Raw genomic sequence first — 21,351 nt, forward strand, 5'->3', positions numbered from 1 at the left:
CTAGAAATGTATAGCAAAGACATGCTTAGAACCTGGACAAAACTTTTTGTGGCTCTCTGAATATAGTGAATTCTGTGTCGGGAGCCAAGGGCTTTGGCCCAGGTGTCTCCCACCCCCCCAAGTGGGCCTGCCCAGGTGTCTCTCCCCCCTAAGTGGGCCTTACCCTCAGACAAATTGTTCTGAGAATCGGCCAACCACAGGTGGGCATTACCCTCAGACAAATAGTTTCGAGAATTGGCCGACCATAGAATATTCCAACATTGTATACTGTTCCTGTTCATTGAACCAGCCATCCCCATGTTCCTTTCCCAGGCCCAACCCCACTTCTCCATCAATCCTGCTCCTTTCCCAGGCCCAGCCCTACTTCTCTTTCTCATGCTTTTTGCTGTATAGGCTGTACCTCAAGAGCAATAAACTGAGACCTTGACAAGAATCTGCTTGGTCTCACTCTTCTTTTTTGCCTGTTTCTCTTTCAGGCTGGGTCCCCCTTGACTCCCCGAATAACTGAGTCCCGGTGGACGGGACAGGTGGTGCCCAACGCGGGGCTCGAGGTATGGACCCTTGCCGGACGGACCCCCTCCAAGAGAAGTTGTCGCAACCCCCATTGGAAGGACCACTTTCACTACTCATCAGAGTTCCAGTCCTTGGTAAGTTTTCATTCGTCTGTCTTATAAGAAATGGATACTAAGTTATTTAAAGAGCAGGTTTTTATAAAGGACCTTAAAGCATCCCTCAGAGAAAGAGGGGTTAGAGTAAAGAAAAAAGATTTAGTTAGGTAGTTTCTTTTTATAAATGAAACTTGTCCTTGGTTTCGGACCAGAACGAACCAGAGATTCATCCCCAGAAGTGGCAGAAAGTAGGCAGAGACCTAAATGATAAATTACAGAAGGAAGGGCCGAATACTGTTCCCACAACTGCCTTTTCCTACTGGGGCTTGATTCGTGATATTGTAGAATCGGCATCTAATGACCCTGACAAACAGCAGCTCTTATCAGTTGCGGAATATTGCCTCTGCCCTTTTGGCCCCACTCTGTTATCACTGAGATGACTGTCATTCAAAGAGAATCCCTTTATCATCCCCTGCTTCAGGAAGCCCTGTCATCAGGTAATCTGCTAAATTGCTCAGCTCTCCACTGAACTTTCTTCCTTGCAAAATTCACTTACAAAGACCATCCTCCTCCCAGCTTCAAGCCCAGCGGCCACTCCCCCTTCACTGCCTTATAAGAAGAGCCCTCTTAGCAAATCAAAAAACCTGAAATTGGCCTTTTTACCTCTGCTGGAACTCTGCCTAGACTTCCTCTGGGACTTATGAGGTTTTCAATTACACTTGGCTAATCATTAACGAAGCTGGAGATGTTGCTAACTCCTTGTCCACAATCTCTGCCACTATCCCATGGCTATCCCTAGGGGATTTTTAAAAATTGTCATTGACCTAAAAGACTGTTTTTTCTCCATCCCTCTTCACCCTGATGATTGCAAATGCTTTGCTTTTAGCCTTCCCATAGTTAATTGTGTGGGCCCCTCCCCGCATCTCTCTCAAATTTGCCAACTGCTTGTCTCTGCCCTCCAGACCCGGGGGTCTCTTAATCTCTCCCGAAAAGGTTCAAACCCAACCCCCGCAGCTGTTCTTAGGTTTTGAGCTATTTTCCAACAAAGTCCTTTCCCAAAAACTCCAATTGCGGACAGACTGTCTGCACACTCTCAATGATTTTCAGAAACTTCTTGGCGATATCAATTGGCTCAGACCTTACTTAAAACTCACAACAGGGGAATTAAAACCTCTCTTTGACATCTTGAGAGGAGATCCCAATCCCTCCTCCCCGGGCTCACTCACCACTGAGGCGCGAAAATCCCTGATTACAGTAGGAGTGCCATCCGCAAACAGCACATAGGATGTTATGCCCCCAATCAACCTTTTTGGCTCCTTATATTTCCTACTCCTTTTGCCCCCACAGGCTTGCTCTGGCAACAAAAGCCACTGTTTTGGGTGCATTTACCTGCATCCCCCTCCAAAATTCTACCCACATATCCTCACCTGGTTGCTATCCTCCTAGGCCTAGGCAGAGGGGATGCCCTGAAGCTCTTTGGTAGAGATACTGACCATATAGTTTTCCCCTACACTACTTCCCAAATACAATGGATTGTTCAGAATGATGATGATTGGGCCATTAGCTCCATTTCCTTTCAGGGAACCATTGACATTTACTTGCCTCTCAATATGTTGCAGCAGTAGCTTACATGAAAACTTTAAAGTATATTGCAAGGAAGAAAACTGTGATGAGCCATTATATGGGGTTTTTTTAACACCGCTTAGATCTCTAAAATTGTCTATTCACCAGAGAGCCTAATCAAATTACTCCCCCTCTTGTCTTTGCTTATATGTTGTAAACCTCATTATAAAGTTGGTTTCCAGTCACATTAATAATAATTAAGTGCTGTTTTGATGTAAAGATATTGAGTATGATTTTTATTTTAATTTGTCTTAATTTAGGATATAATCTAAGTCTTTTTTAGAAAAAAAAGTTTGTTTTTAATTACCACTATGCTAAAAGCACATGCAATTTTTTTGGAGGTCATTTATATGCTGGGGTGGGGTGGGGGAACCAGACTAGTTAACCCTAACTGTTTTTTTTTTTTTTTTTGAATTGTCAGGTAGTAAAGCTGCCAAATAGATTTGTTTACCCAAAAAAAATCAATCATCTACCTGAAAAAGTTTATCAATGCTGCATACAATTGAACAAATGAAACCTTTTAGCTTCTTAGCAGTTTTACTACTAGAACCCATATTACAATATACTTATTCTCTTTTGTGTCTTGGGGTCCTCTATGGTAGACAGATATCTTTTTTGTTCATATTAGCAGCATTATAAACTGCCTTGTCACTATACTACATTTTGTGATATAACCACTGCTTTCAGAGTAACTTTTCAGTTATTTTGAAGCAGGTTAATAACCATTTGTATTTGCACCTGTGTCTTACATATTAATTATGGCATGCTTGGCAAATGAGGGATTTTTTTTTAATTACCTGTGAAGTTTTTTGAAAGCCAGTCAAACAAAATGACTTACCAAATTGTGCTCTTACATATTGCTACTTCAAGTGTTCCTTTTAAATCAAACTTTTCAATTTTATTTTGTAGCAAATTGCTGTAAGAATGTAGCTTGCTTACCTTTTATTGTACTTGAATTTTAATCATGGTTTTAAACATTGTAATTAAACAGACCATTTCATTAGGTTCCGTAGAATTTGTCATTCCTTTGAAGAGCACAAGGAATTCCCACTTTGAGTTTTAAAATTAATATAACTTGTTTACTTGAAGTAGAAGAAATAGTTCAGTATTAATAGTACAGAGATGAGAGGTTTCAAAAAGTTTAAGTGTAGATTTGCACAGATGGTAACAGCACCTTTTAACTTGAAAAAATGGGGAAATATCATTAACATTAATCATCAGATCTAATGGACATTTGCATAGCAACTGGATAAAGTGTAGAAATTTGTGCCTTTCAGTATACAGATTCTTTGTTGGTGGTCATTTGAATAAGCCAGGCCACTTGAATTCCTGAGAGTACGTTTAATTTTTGCGGAGTTCCAAATGTATCTTTAAAAACTCTTAATGTGCAATTAATTTCTAAAATCAAATAAGTAAAATGTCTGCTGTTGAGGGAAATAGACATATAAGGAACTTTATATTGGACTGTTATATTTTTAATGTTCAATTTTTGTTATTGCTAAGTAATTAAATGTCATCCTAATGTTATATCCATGTTGTCCCTTGCATCATAGGCCGCATTGACATAGTCCTCTGAGTAATACATCATGGTCAAGTTTCCCGTTTCAAAACAAACTTTACCTCCGCACAGCTGGTTGAGCTCGCTGCTATCATTAGAGTTTTTGAATTATTAGAAGACCCTTTCAATCTATATACTGACAGTGCCTATGTGGCACACTCTGTCCCCCTTGTGGAGACAGTACCTTATATTCGCCCTTCAACCAATGATTCCCCCCTGTTTGCTGAACTTCAGCGCTTAATCCTTGCCCATACTGAACCTTTTTTTGTTGGTCATGTTCATGCCCATTCTGGCCTCCCTGGGCCATTGGCAGAGGGAAATGACAGGGTGGATCAGGCCACTCAACTTGTGGCTGCCGCCCTCTCAGTCACTCTGCTTACTGCCGCGCAGCAGGCCCATGCCTTACATCATCTTAATGCCCATACTCTCAGACTGCGATATTCCATCACTCGCGAACAGGCACGGCACATTGTCCGGCAATGCAAGGGCTGCTTAACTCTCCTGCCTGAACCTCACTTGGGAGTGAACCCCCGTGGGTTAGTCCCTGGCAAATTATGACAGATGGATGTCACCCACTACCCATCCTTTGGCAAATTAAAATATATTCATGTCTCCATAGACACTTTTAGTGGCTTCATTTTTGCATGTCTACAAACAGGGGAAGCCTCCAAACATGTGATCTGTCACGTTCTTGCCTCTTTAGCTGTTGTCCCAAAATCCAAAATTCTTAAAACTGACAATGGTCCAGGCTACACTAGCTCCACCTTTAAACAGTTCTGTGCTCAAATGGAAATTAAACACATTACTGGCATACCTTATAACCCCCAGGGTCAAGGAATTGTTGAAAGAGCTCATCAAACTTTAAAAAATACGATCTTAAAATTACAATCAGGGGAAGAAATGTTATATCCTAAAGCAGATAATTTAAAAACCCTTTTAAATCATGCAATGTTTGTGTTGAATTTTCTTACTTAGGATATTGAGGGCAAATCTGCCGCTGACCGCCTCTGGCATTCATCTACAGCCAATACTTATAAACAGGCTATGTGGAGAGACCCTTTGTCCAACAGATGGCAGGGTACCGACCCAGTCCTTATCTGGGGCAAAGGACATGCCTGCATTTATGATTCACAAGCACAAAGTGCCAGATGGCTCCCAGAGCGTCTGATAAAACTTCACAACCCACCCAGGGATGCCCCTGAGAAGATTTCTAACTGTGCTTTCTTTCAGAAAACAACATGAAGTCACCAACCCTTTCCTCCCACACCCTCTCACAGTGGAGCCTTTCGTCCAACCCTCCCTAAGGGACCCCTCTCCTCTGCCACACTCATTCTTTCCCTGGTTAATGCCTCTGTTCAAGCCATTCACAAGCTTAATACTACTCCTGTGGAAGATTGCTGTATTTGTTACTCCTCCTCCCCCCCTTTCTATGAAGGCATTGCCTATTTTGGAAATCTCATATTCACTAACAACTCATCCATTTTACCCTGGGGAATTGAGAATAAGCAGGGTCTCACCCTTAGTAAAATCTCTGGCCTGGGGCTGTGTCTTTTGGGACCCAATATGCTGCCTCCCTTACAACTAGAAGGGGTATGTAACCAGATTGTCACTATTACTACATCTCCCACGTACATGGCTGCCCCTAACAATTCATACCTCGCTTGCTCCTCGGGTCTGACCACCTTTGTGGTTACAACCTCCTTCATTCATAACAGAGACTATTGTGTGGTAGTCTCTCTCTTCCCTCACCTGAAAATTCATTACCCAGACGACTTCCTAAGATTTTGGGAACGAGGGACCGACCCATGGGTCCAGGAGAAAAGAAAACCTTTGACGGCTCTCACCCTGGCCATCCTTATAGGCCTGGGGTCAGTGGGTGCAGGAACAGGAATTGCCTTCTTAGTTACTTCCAACATGCAGTATGCTCAGCTCAGTGCAGCTATTGACAAAGATCTTCAGGAACTGCAGTCAGGCCTCAAATACCTTAAAGACTCTCTCGCCTCCCTGGCTGAAGTGGTCCTGCAGAATAGGAGAGGCTTAGACCTCCTCTTTTTGCAACAGGGTGGCCTTTGTGCTGCATTAAAAGAGGAATGTTGCTTCTATACTGATAAGCTTGGCCTAGTAGAAGATAGTCTAAAAAGGGTCAAAGAAAGCCTAGAAAAAAGAAAAAGAGAAAGAGAGCAGAATGAATCCTAGTATCAAAATTGGTTCTCTACATCTCCCTGGCTTACCACCCTACTCCCCAGTCTTTTAGGGCCCCTTGTAGGTGTTTTGCTGCTTCTCTCCTTCGGCCCCTGGGCCTTCAACAAGCTAACTACTTTCATCAAGTCACAGGTCAATTCTGCCCTGCAAAAACCCGTCGCAGTTCTTTATCATCAGCTTAGCGCTAATAGATCCTGTGATGGCTTCCCTTCTACCATTGCCCACGAGAGCCTTTGATTCTCCACCCTTGCCACGGAAATCGAGTCCCCGTGGTACCTAAGGGTGTGGCGATACCTCCGAGGGACATGGCCTTAATTGCAATAATGTGGGGTATTGCTGTGGAAGAGCCAATGATGGGAATATTGTAGTCCCATGACTCAGAAAATCATACCTTTTATGGCTGCAGTGGTACCCAATGACAGGATTATTGTGGGTCTGCTCCCAGGGGTGGGGCAGAGGCAACCCACATAGCCTAAGACAGGGGCTCTGCCTCCTTGGCCCTGAGGGCCTGGTTATCTAGGTACCGAGCATAGAGGCAGGCCACATAGCCTAAGACAGGCCTTTCACCAGCCCTGGTGTTATACAATCTTTTGCTTCTAAAGAGAAAAGGGGGAGATGTCGGGAGCCAAGGGCTTCGGCCCAGGTTTCTCTCCCCCCTAAGTAGGCCTTACCCTCAGACAAATTGTTCTGAGAATCGGCCGACCACAGGTGGGCATTACCCTCAGACAAATAGTTTTGAGAATCAGCCGACTATAGAATATTCCAACATTGTATACTGTTCCTGTTCATTGAACCAGCCATCCCCATGTTCCTTTCCCAGGCCCAACCCCACTTCTCCATCAATCGTGCTCCTTTCCCAGGCCCAGCCCTACTTCTCTTTCTCATGCTTTTTGCTGTATAGGCTGTACCCCAAGAGCAATAAACTGAGACCTTGACAAGAATCTGCTTGGTCTCACTCTTCTTTCTCGCCCGTTTCTCTTTCAGGCTGGGTCCCCCTCGACTCCCCGAATAACTGAGCCCCCCCCCCCCCCGGTGGACAGGACAATTCTGTAGGATACAAGTCCAATGAAATAGGAAAACTGGAGTTAATACTACAATCCCTGTGACCAACTAACAGGTGTAGGTTCTTATGCAGACATTTCAGCACAGATTAATTACCCCATAGCATCATATGAGAAAATTTCTGCTGCTGCTATTATCAAAGCATGGGGTTTTATCCCAGGTAAACAGGAGAGAGGAGAGACCTTCATAAAAATAGCATAAGGGCCAAATGAACCCTTTGATGATTTTATGGGACATTTGGAGACAGCTGTCACATGGACTAATGGTGAAAATACAGTAACAGACACTTTGGTAAGGCAACTTGCTAAAGAATATGCTAATGAGGTTTGCAGAAGGATTATACTGGGACTACACAAAAATGCTCCTTTAGAGGAGATCATAAGATGCTGTGCCACAGTAGGCACAAATACCTTTTATAGCCAAGCTATGATGCAGACTTCCCAAGGTCCAAACATGGGAAGACAGGGTCCCTTTTGGCAAGGGACTTCCAGAGAGATTCGTCAATGCTTTCAATGTGGTAAAGTAGGGCATCTGAAAGCTCAATGTTGGAACAGAGATAGAGTGAGAAAACAGGGTGGGAGAACAAGATCCTAAACCCCATGTCCAAAATGCAACAGAGGCTTCCATTGGACATCAGAGTATAGACTGATTCAGAGAAATGGGATGAGGGGCCCAGCCCCAGGGCCCAAAGCAAAAAAATACTTGGGGCATGATGGCAGACGATGTTACACCCAGAGAGTCTTAGAAGTTCAGTACTCAGACATGACCCATCAGCCAAGAAACAATCTAATGGGAGAAAGAAATTATATAATCAATCAGCCAGAAAGCAACCAGATGGGAGAAAGGGATTACAATTGGGGAGAATAGAATTGTATGCAGCTGGAACTACTGAGATATCCCCTGGAGAGGTGAAATCTGTTCCTCTCTAGCCTATGGATCCCTTGCCTCCAGGCATAGTAAGCTTGACCATTTCCTGAGAATACTTATAAAAGTGTCCATCGGAAATTGGGGAATGTGTAGATAATATCCCAGTCACTAATACAGGTAGACAATGTGTGACTTATCAACCAGGAGAAATAGTAGCATCAGGTTTACTGATACAGACTCCTAATAAGCAATCTGTTGATAGTTGCCCAGCTTCTGATTCCAATCAACCGAATCCAGGAATATACTGGACTGCGTCAGTTACAACTGAGCTACCTATTCTCACTGTCTATATAAATGGCATACCATTAGAAGGATTGGTAGAAATAGGTGCAGATCGTACAGTCATTAGAAATACCAAAGATTAAGGCAGACACCTACATGTCTAGCATAGGAAGATCAATAGCAGCTAAAGTTAGTGCTACTCCTTTGAGATGGACTTTTAAAGGTGAAACAGGAGTTTTTACTTCTTTTATAGTTGAAACCCCCCCCCCCCATCAATCTGTGGGGAAGAGACATTTTACAACATTAGGATTACAAATGAATACTTCGTCTTTTAGACAGGGATGCTGTTGAAGGCCTGCCAACTCTCTCACCTGTTCCTATTCAGTGGAAAACTGATACACCAGTGTGGATATAACAGTGGCTCTTTAGCCAAAGATAAAATTCAGGCCTCATTACAGGAGCAACTTGACCAAGGGCACTTACAACTTTCTCTAAATCCTTGGAATTCTCTTGTTTTTGTTGTAAGAAAGAAATCTGGAAAATGGAGGATGTTGACTGATTTAAGAAAAGTAAATAAACAGATAGAGCCTATGGGAATTCTTCAGCCTGGATTTCCATCTCCTACTCCATTGCCTAGAGAATAGTCTTTTTGGGTTATAGACATTAAGGATTGTTCTATTCTATCCCTCTAGATAAGGAGGATATGAAAAGATTTGCCTTTTCAGTGCCCAACATTAACTTAGTTGAGCCTTATAAAAGATATGAATGGACAGTTTTGCCACAGGGAATGAAAAACAGCCCTACTATGTGTCTATTTATATGTTGCTACTGCTCTTACTCCAGTAAGAAAAGCATTTCCAAAAGTAATGATATTATATTACATGGATGATATATTGGGATGTGCACCTGAGGATCAAATGTTAAAAGCATGTCTACAAAAGAAACACTAAAGAACTACAAATTGCATATAACTCCAGAAAAAAATTCAAATACATGTTCCTTTTCAATACTTAGGATATGAAGTATACCCTAAGGTGCTTACAGTACAAAAACTTTCCTTAAGAACAGAGAAGCTAAATGCCTTGACTTTCAAAAATTGTTAGGAGATATCCAATGGATGCATCCAGTGTATTCACCTTGTCCAGTAGAGAGAGACAGAGCAGACCCTTGAAATGAAGGAGAAGACCCAAGAAACATTGGGTGATTCTGTTGCTGACTGTGACTACCACTGAAAGAGCATGGCAGTTATGGTGATTGACTCATGGACATCAAAAATTGTTGAATTTCAAAACCCTCAGGAATCATTGGAATCCCTGAAACTTGAAAAGATTGTTGTAGGACTTCAAAACCCTCAGGAATCATTAGATTCTCTGAGACATGAGAATACTGTTGTAAAACTTGAAAACCCTCAGAAATTATTGAATTCTCTGAGATATAATGAAACGGATGCAGGCTTTCAAAATCTGCAGGAATAATTGGATTCCCTGAGAAATGATAAGACTGTTGCAGGACTTCAAAAACTTGCAGGGATCATTGGATTCCTTGACACATGAAATAATGGATAATAGATTGGTTTGGGACTATCTTTTGACTCCTGAGGAGGCATATGTGTGATTGACACTTACATACTCTTCTTCTAGGACTTCTGGAAATCTTTTACAATACAATGTTGATTCACATTGTTTGTTATATCACTCCTTGCATGTACAATTCATGTTTGTTACACCACACTGAACCTGCACCAGCTGTGGGGAGAATCATTGCTGCTAACCTATGCTTTATTGCTGTGTGCTTGTGTAATACCTCCCATGCATGTGTATACCTGTTTCTAATAAGACACTTCAGCCCAGAAACCTACTAGCAATATCTGGGTTGGCTCCCCACTTCCCTTTGGTGTTTTTCATCTCTCTTCCTGAGAAGTCAGGGAGGGCATGATTATCCCCGTTTTTAGTGCTTTTACTTCCCCTCCTGAGAAATCAGGGGCAGCATGATCACCTCCTTTTTGGTGTTTTTACCTCCTTTCCTGAGAAGTCAGAAAGGACATGATCACCTTCTTTTTGGAGTTCTCACCTCACTGAGAACTCAGGGATGTTGTCACCACCTATGTTCTAAAACAAAAGAAAGTGGGAGATGTAAAAGGCTGAAAGTATGAAAAAGTGTGCCTGAATCAGACAGCTGAGTACTTAAGGATACTTACCTACTCAGTATATGACTCTATTAGCAAATGTTTGAAAAAATGACTCTTCTCACCATTGATGCTGGCTCAATGTTTGGTGTAAAGATAATTATAAGCAAGGATTAGAGGGTGGGATGAGAGAGGCCAGAATTCACTTGGTAGCAGGACAAGGAGGAAAAAGGTGGAGATTCCAAACTCCAGAATCTAGAAGAGATCTTTGACTAAACTCCTGGCAGTTTGCCTGCTTCTCCTCTTAAAGACCAAAGACTTTTACTTATCCTGACTCTCTCTGATCCTGAGGCCTCCAGGGAGTTAACCTGGACATAACAGAGAATAGAAAGATTTTGTTGAATTAAATAAAACCCTTTCTTTCACTGATAATGTTAGATAATAGAGTTTTGCTATATTTAGGCTGTAACCTGACAGAGAAAGATTCATATCTAAATCTGTTTGACTGAACATTTCCCATGATTTGTGAGTGTTAGAATCTACTCAGTTTCCATTACTTTGATGAATAATTATTGTATAACCATGGCGGGGAGTGCCCCATTAGCTTTCTTGCCTTTCCAAAACTGTTTTTTTTTTTTTTTGTTTGTTTGTTTGTTTGTTTTTGTTTTTACTTTCTGACTGATGAAAACAAGGGTTTTCTTACCTCTTATGCAGGATTGACAAGTGTACTTTCATAAGATCAAAAGGGTCCTAAAAGTCTACATATAATTCAAGTCTTTGTACACAGAATAGTAACTTGAGGTCCAGAAATGTCAAAGGTCTTGTCAATAATGCCAATTTGACTATTGACCTGAATTTGAATCTAGAGATTCTGACTCCAAATCCAAAATAAAACTCAATATACTTTCCTTTCAAAGTCATTCTTCTACTAAGTCTCCCTGTTTTTAAGGATGACACTAGAATCTTTCCATTTCTACAGATTTGGTAACCAGTAGTAATTCTTACTTTTTTATTTTGTTTGTTTGAAAAGATTTTAATTATTGAAATTAGTTCAAATGTAACAGTCGAATGGTCTTCATGTGTTTTAGAAAAACATAGTACATATGCCTATTGTATTTACAGAATTTGATTCTTCTTTTTAATATTTATTATTCATAAGTATCAAAAAATATTTAATAGTGTGTTCTGGATGCTTTATTTCTCCTGGAAGGTTTTCTTTCTTTTCCTTATTCTCATTTCAAACCTTATCTTCAGATCAAAAATATGTGGTTTAAGGCATTAAAAGAACACATATATGCATATATGAAAACACCCACATGTATGTAAATTTACATATATACATGTATATATCTACTCATCAATATAGAAATATATTTGTATATTTACATAGATATATACCTGTAGATATCTAAATAATTATCTATACATATATTTATATTATATATTAGAAATATCTGTTTATGTAATACTCTTCCATTTTCTTCTCTCTGTCAATTTCTCTCTTTTCCTATTCCTCTCTCTCTCTTTCTCTCTTTTTTAAATTTTATAATTATAAAATTTTTTTGACAGTATATATGCATGAGTAATTTTTTATAACATTATCACTTGTATTCATTTTTTCAAATTTTCCCCTTTCTCCCTCTACTCCCTCCCTAAATGACATGCAATCCCATACATATTAAATGTGTTACAGTATAACCTAGATACAATATATGTGTGTAAATCCAATATTCTTGTTGCACGTTAAGTATTAGATTCCGAAGGTATAAGTAACCTGGGTAGATAGACAGTAGTGCTAACAGTTTACATTTACTTCCCAGTGTTCCTTCTCTGGGTGTAGTTGTTTCTGTCCATCATTGATCAACTGGAAGTGAGTTGGATCTTCTTTATGTTGAAGATGTCCACTTCCATCAGAATACATCTTCATACAGCATTGTTGTCGAAGTGTACAGTGATCTTCTGGTTCTGTTAATTTCACTCAGCATCAGTACATGTAAGTCTCTCCAAACCTTTCTGAATTCATCCTGCTTGTCATTTCTTACAGAGCAATAATATTCCATAACTTTCATATACCATAATTTACCCAACCATTCTCCAATTGATGGACATCCATTCATCTTCCAGTTTCTAGCCACTACAAAAAGGGCTGCCACAAACATTTTGGCACATACAGGTCCCTTTCCGCTCTTTAATATTTCTTTGGGATATAAGCCCAGTAATGGCACTGCTGGATCAAAGGCTATGCACAGTTTGATAACTTTTTGGGCACAGTTCCATATTGCTCTCCAAAATAACCAGATTCTTTCACAGTTTTCCCACATCCCCTCCAACATTCATCATTATTTGTTCCTGTCATCTTAGCCAATCTGACAGGTGTGTAGTGGTATCTCAGAGTTGTCTTAATTTGCATTTCTCTGATCAGTAGTGATTTGGAACACTCTTTCATATGAGTGGATATAATTTCAATTTCATCATCTGAGAATTGTCTGTTCATATCCTTTGACCATTTATCAATTGGAGAATGGTTTGATTTCTTATAAATTAGGGTCAGTTCTCTATATATTTTGGAAATGAGACCTTTATCAGAACCTTTAACTGTAAAATATTTTCCCAACCTGTTACTTTCCTTCTAATCTTGTTTGCATTAGTATCGTTTGTACAGAAACTTTAGTTTGATGTAATCAAAATCTTCTATTTTGTGATCGATAATGATCTCTAGTTCTCCTCTGGTCATAAATTCCTTCCTCCTCCACAGGTGTGAGAGATAGACTATTCTCTTTTCCTCTAATCTATTTATGATCTTATACTTTATGCCTAAATTATGGACCCATTTTGATCTTATCTTTGTGTATGGTGTTAAGTATGGATCCATATCTAGTTTCTGCCATACTAATTTCCAGTTTTCCCATCAGTTTTATTTCAAATAATGAATTTTTATCCCAAATGTTGGTATCTTTGGGTTTCTCAAACACTAGAATGCTATAGATGCCATAGATCGACTGGTCTATTTCTTAACCAATACCAAGTGGTTTTGGTGACTGCTGCTATATAATATAGCTTTAGATCAGGTACACCTAGACTACCTTCATCTGACATTTTTTTCATTAATTCCTTTGAAATTCTCGACCTTTTATTCTTCCATATGAATTTTGTTGTTATTTTTTCTAGGACATTAAAATAGTTTCTTAAGAGTCTGATTGGTATAGCACTAAATAAATAGATTAGTTTGGGGAGTATTGACATCTTTATTATATTCGCTCAGCCTATCCACCAGCACTGAATGTCTTTCCAATTATTTAAATCTGACTTTATTTTTGTGGTTAGTGTTTTGCAATTTTGCTCATATAATTCCTGACTTTTCTTTGGTAGATGGATTCCCAAATATTTTATACTCTCAACATTTGTTAGGAATGAAATTTCTCTTTGTATCTCTTGCTGTTGCATTTTTTTTTTTTTTTGGTAATGTATAAAAATGCTGAGGATTTATGTGGATTTATTTTGTATCCAGCAACTTTGCTAAAGTTGTGAATTATTTCTAATAACTTTTTATTAGAATTTCTGGGGTTTTCTAAGTATACCATCATATCATCTGCAAAGAGTGACAGTTTGATTTCCTCATTACCTATTCTTATTCCTTTAATCTCTTTCTCCACTCTTATTGCCGAGGCTAGCATTTCTAATAAAATATTGAATAGTAATGGTGATAGTGGGCAACCTTGTTTCACACCTGATCTTACTGGGAAAGATTCCCAGTTTATCTCCATGACATATTATGCTTACTGACTGTCATAAATATATGCTCATGATTATTCTAAGGAATAGTCCATTTATTCCTATACTCTCTAGCATTTTTAGTAGGAATGGATGTTGAATTTTATGAAATGCTTTTTCTACATCTATTGAGATGATCATATGGTTTTTTAAATTTGATTATTAATATGGTCAATTATACTAATAGTTTTCCTAATAGTAAACCAACCCTGAATTTCTGGTATAAATTCTACTTGATCATAGTGTATTATCCTGGGGATGATTTTCTGAAGTCTTTTTGCTAATATCTTATTTAAGATTTTAGCATCAATATTCATTAAGGAAATTGGTCTATAGTTTTCTTTCTCAGTTTTTGATCTACCTGGTTTAGGTATCAGTAGCATGTCTGTGTATAAAAAAAGTTTGGTAGGACTCCTTCATCCCCTATTTTTTCAAATAGTTTATATAACATTGGGGCTAATTGTTCTTTAAATGTTTGGTAGAATTCACATGTAAATCCATCTGGTCCTTGGGATTTTTTCCTCAGGAGCTGATTAATCGCTTGTTCTATTTCTTTTTTCTGAAATGGGACTATTTAAGCAATTTATCTCCTCCTCTGTTGATCTAGGAAGCCTATATTTTTGGAGGAAGTCATCCATTTTACTTAAGTTATCAAATTTATTGGCATAAAGTCGGGCAAAGTAACTCCTTATTATTTCTCTAATTTCCTCTTCATTGGTGGAAAGATCCCCCTTTTCATTTTTTAAGACTAACAATTTGATTTTCCTCTTTCCTTTTTCTAATCAGATTTACCAAAGATTTATCTAGTTTATTGGCTTTTTCATAGAACCAACTCTTGATTTTATTTATTCATTCAATAGTATATTTACTTTCAATATTATTGATTTCTCCTTTTAATTTTACTTTTTCACGTTTAGTTTTTGGTTGGGGGTTTTTAATTTGGTCTTTTTCGAGCTTTTTAAGTTGCAGGCCTAATTCATTAATCTTCTCTTTCTCTATTTTGTTCAAATAAGCTTCTAAAGATATAAAATTTCCCCTTATTACCGCTTTAGCTGCATCCCACAGATTTTGGTATGATGTCTCATTATTGTCATTATCTTGGGTGAAATTATTAATTGTTTCTATAATTTGATGTTTTTCACCCAATCATTCTTTAAGATGATATCATTCAGTTTCCAATTACTTTTTGGTCTATTTACCCCTAACTTCTTATTGAATGTAGTTTTTATTGCATTGTGATCTGAGAAGAAGGCATTTACTATTTCTACCTTCCTGCATTTAATTTTGAGATATTTATGTCCTAATATATGGTCAATTTTTGTACAGGTTCCATGAACTGCTGAGAAGAAAGTATACTCCTTTTTATCACCATTCAGTTTTCTCCAAAGGTTTATCATCCCTAGTTTTTCTAATGTTCTATTTACCTTTTTAATTTCTTTCTTATTTGTTTTGTGGGTTGATTTGTCTAAATCTGAGAGTGCAAGGTTGAGATCTCCCAGTATTACAGTTTTACTGTCTATTTCTTCTTGCAACTCTCTTAACTTTTCCCTTAGAAAGTTAGATGCTATATACCACTTGGTGCATATATGGTTAGTATTGATATGGCTTCATTGTTTATGCTACCTTTTAGCAGGATATAGTTTCCTTCCTTATCTCTTTCTTCTTTATCTTCCTTATCTCAATTTCTTCTTTTGCTTGATCTGAGATAAGGATGGCTACCCCTTCTTTTTTGGCTTTACCTGAAGCATAATAGATTCTGCTCCAACCTTTTACCTTTACTCTGTATGTATCTCCCTGCTTTAAGTGTGTTTCCTGTAAACATCATATTGTAGGGTTCTGACTTTTGATCCAGTCTGGTATCTGCCTCCATTTAATGGGAGAGTTCATCCCATTCACATTTGAAGTTAAAATTACTAATTCTGTATTTCCTTCCATCATATTATCCCCAGATTATGCTTTTTTTCCCCCTTGACGCACCTGAACCTCTTCCCCAATATTTAATTTATAGGCCCCACTTGTGACATGCAACCCTCCCTTTTTAGTATCTCTCCCCCCTCCTTTTAAGTCCCTTCTCCTTTTTTGTACCCTTCCTTTATTCCCCTTTTCCTTTTCCCTTTTCCTCTCCCCCCTTTTAATGAGGTGAGAGAGGATTCTCTGAAAAACAAATATGTCAATTATTTACTCTTTGAGCCTACTCTGATGAGAGTAAGATTCACACAATATTTCTGCCCTCTCTAAATTTCCTCAGATGTGGTAGATTTTCTATGCCTCTTCCTTGGATGTAGTTTCCCTCTTTTTATCTCTCCTTCCCCTTTTTCTGTTACTATCCCCTTCCCTTTACTACTCCCCCTTTTTTATATCAGTAAAATCAAATTATCCATGCAGACAGTTCTCAAGAGTACTTTTTACCTATTTCTGTTTCTCTTCAGTCTTGTGCATGTAGATCAAATTTTTTGTTTCAGTCTGTTTTTTTTTTTTCTTAGAAACAAATGGAATTCCCCTGTTTCATTAAATGACCATCTTCTTCCATGGAAGAAAATTCTAAACTTAGCTGGGTAGTTTATTCTGGGTTGCAATCCTTGATCTTTTGCCTTTTGGAATATCAGGTTCCAGGCCCTTTGATCTTATAATGTGGAGGCAGCCAGATCTTGAGTGACCCTTATTGTGGTACCTTGATATTTGAATTGTTTTTTTTTTTTCTAGCTGCTTGCAATATTTTTTCCTTTGTTTGGTTTTTCCTTTGTCTGCATCTTAGCCACAATGTTCTGTGTAGTTCTTGTTTTAGGGTCTTTTTCAGAAGGTGTTTGATGAATTCTTTCAATGCCTATTTTCCCTTCTGTTTCTATTATCTCTGGACAGTTCTCTTTGATGATTCCCTGTAAAATAGAAGCTAGACTCTTTTTTTGATCATAGTTTTCAAGAAGTCCAATGATCCTCAGATTATCACTCCTAGATAAATATTCCAGGTCTATAGATTTTCCCAGTAAGTATTTGACATTATTCTCCAGCTTTTCTTTTCTTTCTTTTTTTTTTTTGTTTTGTTTTGTTTTGTTTGACTGATTCTTGAATTCTCAATGACTCATTCATTTTTATTTGTTCCGTCCTGACTTTTAATCAGTTATTTTCTTCATTCACATTTTTTTACTTCTATTTGTATATGCCCAATTGAGTTTTTAAATGAATTATTTTGCTCTATTGAATTTTTTTCCATTTCCCTAATTTTTTTAGAGAGTTATTTTCTTTTTCCAATTCAGAAATCCTACTTTCTTGAGATTTTTTTTTATCTTTTCCAATTCAGAAATCCTGCTTTCTTGAGAATTTTTTATCTTTTCCAATCCATAAATCTCCTACTTTCCTGTGATTTTTTTTAACCTTTTCTAATTTACAAATTTTGTTTCCCTGAACCTCCTGTGAATTCTTTATTTTTTTCCAACTCAAATTTCAGGACATTGTTTTTCTCTATCATAGCTTCTCTTTCCTTTCCCCATTTTTCTTCAAACTCTCTTAACTTTTTAATAGTCTCTTCTAGGAGAGAGTTATATGATGGGAGGCAGATATCGTTCTCCTTTAGGCTGTTTTCTGCTGACTCTGCTGTTAACTTCCTAGGGGTTGGATACCTGCTCTTTCTCTGTGTAGAAGGTATCAATCATTCTCTTCAGCTTCTTACTCATTGTTAAAAATCTCTTTAGGTCTGCCCTTGGGGTATTAAATTTATTTATTTATTTATGTATTTATGTATTTATGTATTTGTGTATTTATTTATTTATTTATTTATTTATTTATTTATTTATTTATTTATTTATTTATTTACCAGCTTACCCCCAGACCAGATGGATGTAGCAGGTCCTGTGCCTGAGGTAAGAGAGAGCTCGGGGAGAGAGTTCCCCTCTCCCCTCCCCAGAAATGCGTCAAAGGTATTTAGCCCAGCTCTGCTGTGAGGAGTGCCCAGTGAAGGACCCCACTGTGTGTCCTAGCGACTGCCCTGAGGTTTAAGGCTGACCTGTGAAGCCACTCACCCCAGCCAATGCGTCCCGTGGGGCATGGATATCAGCAGCTGTCGCAAAAAGCCCCTGTGCTCAAATAGGAAGTGTCTGGTAGGAAACTGCAGTCCTTATTTCAAAGGTTCCTCTTCTCTGGTAATTCTGGGGCTGCTAGAGTTCCACTGCCTCAGGCTGACCCCAGCACTATGTGGATTAGATGTTTCCTCAGGCTGTGACCCCCTGTTCAGGCTCTTAACTACCCCAAGGAGAAGCCGCAGGCAGCAGAAAGGGGCTTCACAGCAGTGCCAAGATTTATTAGGTCACTTCTGGATTGGGGTGAATTAAGGATCTAGCTTTATATTTTAAAGTGGCTTGATTTGTCTTCTGAACTGCTGTTTTATAAGCAGAGAAGAGCTATCAGCCTGTGTCAGATTCCTCTATCTCAGTGGCTTCTCTCATCCCAGAGTTCTCCCCAGCCCGATCGGCACTGTGTGTTCACATCTAGCCTTGTCTGTGCTGGCCTTTTTTTTTTTCCTCCCCTCAGAACTGACCTTTTCTTCAGCTGGTAAGTTGTGCTTCTGATCCTTGGGTTTTTATCAGTCCATTGTTATTTTGGAGGCTGATTTAACTAATTGTTAATGAGGGAAGAAGGGAGCTTACAAATTTGCTTGTATCTTCTCTGCCATCTTGGCTCAGTCCCCCCCTTCTTACTTTTTAAATCTCCTAAATACCACAGTCAGTCAAATGTCACATTTTTTTCTAATTCCATGATATTTCTTAGACACTTTATCTTCACTTTACTCATACAGTCACTACACAAGACCTCATCTATCACTTGGACTACTACAAACTTTTTCTAACCAGTGTTTTTTACTCCAATTCTTCCCTCTCTAATCCATCTTCCATATAGCTGCTAAATTGATATTACAGCAACACATATCTAATCATGTCAACCTTCTACTGAAAAAGTTTCTGTGGCTCCATATTTCCCCTAATAAATAAAGTAAAAATCTGGTATCTAAAGTTTTTTTCAATCTTACTCCAATCTACCATTATCGACTTATTGTATATTATTCCTTTTCTTATATTCTTGTTATTCTCCCAAAAAAAGTTGGCCTTTGTTATCCCCCCAAAAAAAGTTAGCCTATTTGTTTTCTATAGTACAGGGTATTTCTATGTTTCTAATGCTCTTGTACATATGGAATTTCCATGTATCCATTCTTCTTTTTCACCTCTATCTTTTAGGATATTTAATTTCCTTCGTCAGGTTCTAGTACCTATAATGATGAGGTGGCTGTCCTAAGTAATCACAACTATCTCAAAATGAAGTTATGACTTTATATTTATTTGTGTGTGTCTGTGTGCGTGTGTGTGTGTGTGTGTGTGTGTGTACATGTGAGTGCATCTGTGTGTGTGTAGAGACACACACACACACACACACACACACTCACACACACATGCACACTGTATTTCCATAGTAGTATATAAGCTCCTTAAAGGCAAGAACAATGACATTTTTTTCCTCTTGAATCTTTAGTACCTGGTATAGTTTCTTCTACATTAAATACATTTTATAAATTTAAATACATTTAATAAATTTGATAGATTTTTTTGAATGTTTATCAAATTTAAATCAAATTGGCATTAAAAAAAAAAAAAAAAAAAAAACTTTTCACAGAGCACTGAGAAATTTCCATGCTAAAAAAACTACTAAATTCAGCCATGGCTTTGATACAGCCACAGGAGCAGGATGAAGATAATTTTCTATTCATTTACATTTGGATATGTGCAGATTGGCTGTACTTTGAAACTGCACATCTGGCCTACTGAATGAAGCACAAAGTAAAGAATTTTTTAAATTCCCAATTTCATAATCAGTTCATATGATCTTGACTTACTTGCTATCACAGCTTTGCACCTTACATGTATGAAAAGTATTTAATATCACATAGTCCTTTATTATATGATCCTGATAAAGAGATATATACAAATGAAGAAAATCAAGAACCTGGTTCTCCTTCCAAGAGTCAAAGAGAAATCCTATAGAATTCTACAAGGAGAAAATGACTCCTAGTTACACATTAGGGAGAGAGTTAATATAGGACTATTGTGTTCATATGCTTCTAAATTACTAGATCTGTCTAGGTTATCGTTCTTAGTACAATGCTTTGTGTGTAGTAGGAATTTGTTGAATTGAAATAAATGACCTGGACTGGAACTGAAGAACCTGGTTTACAAGCTATTAGGCTTCTCCTAGAAAGCATTCTGTTTATAATCCAGTACTACAAAAGTCATTGTTTCATAGTGGAAAGTGTACTTCAGGACTCGATTTCAACCCTTGCAGCACAATTTAATTCAATAAATGATTATTAAATACTATATGCAAAGCAGTGTTCCAGGGTTTAGACTTAATATGTTCTGTGATTTAACTTCACATAGTTTTTTTTTCCCTTTTGCAAAATGAATATAATAATATTTATCTTATCCACCTTAAAGAGTTGTTTCTAGACTCAAATGAAACAATGTAAAAAAGTAATTTGTAACTATACAGCAATTTATATGTGTAAGATAATATCTTTGTTATCATAAGGTAAGTCTGATGTAATGGCTTGTGGCTGTGTGCACTTGTAGGAGAGTGGAGTTCTTTGTTTGGGGTTTCTACTCAGAGGAGAGAGCTGAGGCAACCCCCTATCCCATGATTAAAGGTGCTTACTAGTGCATGTTTTATTATATTAAATACCTCTTATTTAAAAAAAAAAAGAACCAGCAAAGAAGACTAGGGTTCATCTTCAGAGGAGGACACTTTAGTAAAAAAAATAAACAAAAAAAAAAAACCCTTCTACCTCAAAGAGTAAGGTGAAATGGCTCCTTGTGCAGAGTGGATTTATAGAAGAACTGAAAAAGATAATTTAAAAAATCAAATGAGAGACACTGAGGGAAAATTAAAAAAAAATAAAAATAAAAACCATCCAAGAAAAACAAAATGTTTATGACAAAAAAATTAACCAACTCAAAAAGGAGGTACAGACTCTCAAAGATGAAAATAATTCTTTGAAACTAGAATGGGCAAGGGGAAGTCAGTGAAGCTATGAGAGACCAAGAAATAACAAAACAGATTATAAAGAATAAGAAAATAGAACAGAATGTAAAATATCCACCTCAAAGAGATCCTTTGTGGAAAACACACAGAAATATTATTGACAAATTTCAAAAACATTAGATCAAAGAGAATTTTTTCAAGAAACAAGGGGAAAAAAAACAATTCAAATGCAT

At 37.9% G+C, this 21,351-nt stretch overlaps 1 long non-coding RNA gene across 1 annotated transcript in view; it reads left to right on the top strand.

Moving 5' to 3' along the window:
- The first annotated feature begins 257 nt into the window (after positions 1-257).
- The window catches only part of LOC141557032 (uncharacterized), a 32,548-nt gene continuing 11,454 nt past the window's right edge, over positions 258-21,351 (top strand). Inside the window, exons 1-3 of the long non-coding RNA XR_012486690.1 lie at positions 258-647; positions 12,148-12,320; positions 17,913-17,955. This is a non-coding gene — a long non-coding RNA (uncharacterized LOC141557032). The remainder of the gene's footprint in view (positions 648-12,147; positions 12,321-17,912; positions 17,956-21,351) is intronic.

This window comes from Sminthopsis crassicaudata, chromosome 2 (assembly GCF_048593235.1).
Source record: "Sminthopsis crassicaudata isolate SCR6 chromosome 2, ASM4859323v1, whole genome shotgun sequence".
NCBI classification, from domain to species: Eukaryota; Metazoa; Chordata; class Mammalia; order Dasyuromorphia; family Dasyuridae; genus Sminthopsis; species Sminthopsis crassicaudata.